Consider the following 6932-nt stretch of genomic DNA (forward strand, 5'->3'; position numbering starts at 1 on the left):
ATTAATGATTAGAATTTCAAAAAACTTGGTTCAGTTTCATTTTAGTGTGTGTTGAACATGAGTGTGAATTGTATTCTAGTTCGATGGTGAACCTGAGTCTATCCCGCAAGTATTCGAAGTGAACGAGAATTTTTGTCAAGTTATTTTACCTACAAGTTCTCAGTTTCAGAAACAACAAAGGACAGAGAACATAATCTGAGATCTAAGTAAGTTCCCTATGAGATATGAGTAAGATCCCTAATATTGTAGTCAAGATGTTCGATGAAATAATAATCATGGAGGGTAGGGAGGGATTTAGAGTAAACGTGTCTAACTTGAGGAGGAACAATGGTAGAGATTTTTTTCAAGATCTTCATGGAAAAAAGTCAATGAAGCAGCATTAAAATGGGTACCTGTTAAAGGACTGTTTATAAATCTTCTACTAGAGAGAGAAATACTAATAAAAAGAGATTAATGTTAAGAATCTTGGACTTGTTGATAGAATGAATTTGTTAGAGGCTTGTTAAGACAAACACACATTGACATAATCAAACACATACGCTGTAAATAGATCGTACATCGTTAAGATTGTCTTTGGAATTAATAGAATCATATACTTACACAGGAAAAAAGGAAAAAAAAATCAAAGATCATTTATTGAAGGAGGAAGAAGGATGTCGAATGAGGAAGAAGGATCGCAAGGGCTGATAATTAGACATGATATTTTTCTCTCTCTTCAATATCTCTAAATTTAAATGAATGACATAATTGTCCATTTACCATGAAAACTTGTGGTTGGATTAAAAACAGCCTTGGAAAAATCAGTTCCTTTTATTATTTTATTAATTTAAATTTACTAATTATATCATGTTATAATTTATGAATTTATTTATTAAATATATTTTTTAATTGTTTTTTTTATTAATAGCAACATTTATTATATATTTATGTTCTAATTGTTAAATTAGATTAAGTTTAGTAATTATATAATGATAGTAGTTAATAGAACATCACATTAATTTGGTTGCTAATAAACCAATAAAATTTGAAACGGTTGAATTGCATATATGGATGAAAGATGTTATTTATATTAAATGAAAGATGTTATATATTTTTTAAAAATAAAATGTTAGGTTGGTTTTTGTTATAGATACAAAGATAGTCTTATAACCAATGTTTATAAAGTTTAAATAAGTATCCTATCTAATAAATGAAAGTTTTTTTGTCACATGTCATCACCTAATTCAACATGTCATATGACATTTTTTAAAAAAATTTCAATTTCATTTAAATCCACTTGGCAAATTTTGTTTTTTTGCCTTTGTTATTAAATTATAAAAAAATCTAATCTAAAAATATAAGAAAGAAAATAAGGAAACTTAAATTTCTCCATAAATTTTCACTTAATTTGTCAATTAATGTATTAAATTCAATTTAAATTCAAATCAACTTTCCTAATTGAAAAACTGAATTTTCGGTCAATCCCTTTTGAACTCACGATAATTTTCTAATATTGATATTCTTTCCAAATTCAGTTTTGTAAATTATTAAACATGTAATGCTTAACAAAATATATTATTTTTTTTTTTAAAAAAAACATCGTGTATTACACGGGTCTCACACCTAGTTTTAAATGATAGCATAGTGGCTTAATGGGAGGTTACTATTTCAATTTGTGTTGAGAGAACAAGACATATAAGTCATGGTTAAAGAACAAAGCAGTTTAGAAACATCTTCTAAATTCATGGATAAGTGTAAAAATGTAATTTTATATTGGTTAACAACAAATTTTAACAAAGTTAGTTGGCAATTAGGCATAAGGATCAATTGTGTGCGAAGTTTTCTTCAAAATGATCATTGGTATGTAAGATTTGCTCCAAAAGATCATTAATACAAAAAATATTTGATAATGACTATATAAAGACTATTTTTATCTAAAAAATATATTCAGAATATAATGGTTTATTAATAATTGATGGTTAAAGTATCATAGTTTGTGGATTTAAGAATATAATATTTTATTATTATTATTATTATTGTTGAAAATGACTATTGTCATAATAATAAAAGAATTCATAATATTCAATAAATGATAGTAAAATGCATGCATAATGTGTCGACCTCTATCTTTAAATGATTGCCTAAGGGTAATTCCAACATTAAATGATATTAAAAGTAAAATATAATGTAAGTTTGAATTTTTTTTTAATATCCATAGTTGTGACATTTGGTTTTATACCAATTGAATCTTTGAAGTCTATTTAATAATGAATTTTTTATTTTCAAAATACATCTCAGTTATTTATTTATTTATTTATTGGAGTCAATATGCATGCACTCCTTTTTTGTTGTTTCCTTTTTTGATAAAATGCTCAAATCGATGTACCAAAAAGACTATATTTAACTTTAATGTCTAAGGTTGAGGGGATCTGTCACATGTGTTGGACTCCACTTAGCTCCAACAAAGAAATGATGAGTTTTGTCGAGCTGGGGAAGAAGAGAAAAGAAGAGATACATGTATTTAATCATATATGATTAAATTTGACAAAGAACAATTCTTGAATCAAGAAAGTGACAATGAATCTTCTCTACAAAAACGTATGTGATTGGATACATATAATCACATGTGATTATATGTATTTAATCACATATGATTATATGTGATTAAATACATATAATCTAATCACTTGTGATTAAATAATGAGAACAACTATTGAATCGAGAAAGCAAAAACGAATAATGTCCGCATAAATCATATGTGATTAGATATATATATTCACATGTGATTAAATGTATTTAATCACATATGATTTATATGGACACTATTCATTTTTGCGTTTTCGACTAAATGTATTTAATCATGTATGATTATATGTAATTAATCAATGTGAGTGTATGTAATTAATCACATATGATTTAAGAAAAGATTTGTTTTCACATTCTTGATTCAACAGTTGTTATCGTGTATATAATCAAATGTGATTATATGTATTAATCACATATGATTTTATGTGTTTATATAAAAATTATATGATATCTCTTTTAAAGATACAAAATGTTGTAGCAACATTGTTTTCTATTTATAAAATGAATCCTTATGAACTAATGTTATCTTTAATCTCTATAATTTTATTTGTCTTATTTTATTCTAAAATTTAAATAAGTCCAACAATTAAATCTATTTATTAATTAGATATAACGGATCGAAAATAATCTCTATAATTTTATTTGTCATATTTATTTTCTAAAATTTAAATAAGTCCAACAATTAATTAAATCTATTTATTAATTAGATATAATGGATCGAAAATGAAAAAAGAATGGTGGTCCATCCAAATATCCAACCCATTAGAATTAGCCCAAACCTTACCTCAATTGTTAACTTCGGCCCAAATAAAATATTTGACCTAATAGTGGTTTGACCTCCTTACCAGTTACCACACGCAGTCAGTCATGCATCTAACTTAGTTAATATTCCGGCGACCTGTTCCTCTCCAGTGGATTCCTCCTCACACGAATCTTTATCTCCGACGAAGCCTCCTACACAAATCCTTGTCGCAGCAGCAACACAATTTTGGGAAAAAAGAAAATAACGAAATTGGAAAATCAAACACTCCACGAATTTCTTTAGCTCAGTGGTGTTGTACAGCTTCATGACTTCCTCCGCACCTCCGACGTACCAACCGCTGATTTTGATCTTAGGTCACACCTCCATTCCATGATGTATTTGTTATATGCTTCATCATTCAATTTGAGCTGTCTGACCTCCAACGAAGCCTTCTGTTATCTTTATATAAAATTGATTTTGTTTGCTTAGCCGTTACCTGATTGATTCTGTTTGCTTAGCAGTTACCTTTGTCAGTCTCTGATCGTGAACGTAATCTCAGTTTATTCTTCGTTTTCGAATAGTATTGCCACATGGAGGCTCGTCATTGTATACCAACACTTGCTCGGTAAGTTGTTGTCGGAGGTCAGAGTACACTAATTCAAGATCGGGAAAGCATATCTTATGGCCGGTGAAACAAGATCGGGAAATGAGATCTTATGACCGATGAAACAATATCTGAAACCGTGATTAATGAGATATAGTGACAACTTAGGAACACGAGGGGAGGAGGAGGTGGTTATCGACAGTTTGAGGAAGAAGGAGACGAAGAGCAAGCGATTTCGTATGAAGTTAATAGGCGGTCGGGCGGCGATTCCGGTGACGTTACGGTGGTTCCGGCGGTGGTCTGAAGATCATTAGGGTGGTCCAGACTCCAGAATGACCTAATGAGAAAGATATCTAGAGAGAGAGAGAATAAGAGAGAGAAAGAGAGAGACAAAGAGTGTGATATACGTTTATTAAACAATGATATGCTTAATTTTTAATAATAATGAAATAATATCTATATATAGGCTAAAAATGTTCTCAATCTTAAAAATGTTCTCAATCTTAAAAATGTTCTCATTTGAATATATATATATATATATATATATATATATATATATATATATATATATATATATATATATATATATATATATATAGGCTTAGGTTATTTTGTTTTTACTAACTATTGTGTGCTAGAATGCACAGATCTGGACCAACGGATGGAATTAATCAATGGACATGATTTGAGAGTGTATGATATTACAATGGGATAGCATGTACCATATAATCACACAAATTTTAGCAAAAGAGTATTTTGGACTATTAATTACAATTACAAAAGGAAATTTTCGGATTTTTAGGGATAATTAATTCTCCTAATTTTAAAAATATGAATTTTTTTAATTAATTCAATTTAATTCTAACGTAATTTGTAAACATAACCGATTTAATTCTGTCAGAATTTTTTTTTTGTTAGAATGATGCTCTTTCAAAATTTTATTCTACTAGAATATTATTGAAGAATAACAAAATTCTTGAATTCGAGGTTGAAAAATAACAACATTCTAATATATTTTAATACATCCGAACTTAAATACAAATTCATACATATTCTTACAGACTAGAAGTCTTATACATTTCAATATAATTATACATATTCTAAAAGAATATCAACAAAATGAATAAAATTCTTAAAAAATAACAATATGATAAAACTTTATTCATTCTTCAAGTTATTCCTATTAGGTCTTCAACTCATTCTTCCATCCATTCCTATCACAAATACAACAAAAACTAATAATGGTTAAAAACATGTTACTTGCAATTAACTATCACTTTATATATTCTGGTAGAATACATAGAATATGAGAGAATACATTGAATATATTCTGACAGAATACATAGATTTTATTCAGGCAGAATATATTCTGACATAATACATAGAATACATTCAAAAGTATCGTATTTACCGCTAATATAATTTTAGATTCCAAATACACAATAACGAGGGACAATAGAAATTGGAATTCAAAATAACAAATTGAACCAAAATAATACACAAACAAATTAATTACCTTTTTAAACAATTTTCTAGAACAAGATGAGTAGGTTTCACCAATCTATGTTGGCATATGATATCAAACCTTTACTATGTTGGTATATGAAATCAAACAAAATTAATTGACTGTGTTGGCATATGAAATCAACCCCATCAGTATATACACAATATGGTAGGAATTAGTGATGTAAACAAATCTAATTTGTGAGAATAATGAAATTTGAAACCCTAGATTTACCTGCACTCGCTGGCGAAAATCTTAGCATTCTTTTGTAGATTATTATACCAGAATATAACATTCTTTGTTGAATATTCTAACAGAATAATATACTTGTTGCATAATATTCTTAAGGAATAAATCATCTGTCTTTCGGTGCCATAGTTTTACTCTCTACATTTTAATGTGTATGTTTATGTGTGATAAAGAAAGATTATTACAGAGAGAAAGAGAGAGACCTCGGGGTTCTCGTAAGCAGATAGGTGCTGGAGTAAGAGGAAAATGGAAAGGGTGAGACTGATAAAAACAAATACAGCAGCTACTCCGGTTGTCCATGGGAATTGGGAGTATTTCCTGCAAATTGCCAAAGTATTTACAGAACTGAATTTAACCTGGGATCCAAGCTGATCACAGATGACTAAACGAGGTACTGGAAATCGTTCCTTTACAATAGCCTCAACATCACTAATAGGAGCTCTTAACAACTAGGCAAATGCCTGCAAACCAGTTAACATGTTCCATGATTGAGCTCTCAAAATAGGGTCCAAATTTGGGGAAATCCAAGGAAAAGAAACAGCATGTACCTCGTGTTCAGGCTCCTTCTGATACCCAACTTTACGCCATTGAGCAATCGTAAATCCATGAAATACAACGACTGTAAAATAGGAATCTAAAAGAAGGATTCTGTCTGGAGCGATAGAAGCGACGTCTAAGAGAGCTGGTTCTGCTCCGCAATTGAAAGCGTAAGTGATTAACGAAGATTGAATCATCACAACCGAATTCGCAACATCTTCTCGATTCATAACCATTCTGAAGTATGCGGTCTCATCTGGGCTGTTGTTGAAGACCTAAAACACAATTCCAAGTCATCTCAATCTCCAAAACAATGAACAAACCCAATCACGCTAAAAGAAAATAGATTCAAGATTCAAATATACTTGTATCAATTGAGAGTGTCGCAAATTGAATATAAACTGATGAATTGTTGATAACCGTGGGGATAAGACGAATGAAGATGGGTTGTCCTTTTGAAAATCTCCAAAGTAAGAACAGAGAGTCTTTGATTTTTTTGGTCAACGATTGAAGAAGTTGGAAGCCTTTTTGGTGGAAAAGAGTAACAGAGGCATCGATTATAGGAGGAAGTTGTTCGTACTCTTTAGGGTTAGGGATGTTGGTTTTGTAGGGTTTAACTAATTTAGGAGAGATTAATTGAATGATTTCTTTTACCATAATTAGATATGCTAATTACTATTATACCTCTTTTTAATTTATTTAATGATTTATTATTTCCTTAATTCTCATTG

At 29.4% G+C, this 6932-nt stretch overlaps 1 pseudogene; it reads right to left on the bottom strand.

Moving 5' to 3' along the window:
- Positions 1-5107: 5107 nt before the first annotated feature.
- On the bottom strand, positions 5108-6437 carry LOC145158418 (protein transport protein SEC23 E pseudogene; annotated as a pseudogene).
- Between the last annotated feature and the right edge of the window lie 495 nt (positions 6438-6932).

This window comes from Lactuca virosa, chromosome 2, assembly GCF_052849685.1.
Source record: "Lactuca virosa cultivar CGN04683 chromosome 2, Lactuca_virosa_CGN04683_v6, whole genome shotgun sequence".
Taxonomy (NCBI): Eukaryota; Viridiplantae; Streptophyta; class Magnoliopsida; order Asterales; family Asteraceae; genus Lactuca; species Lactuca virosa.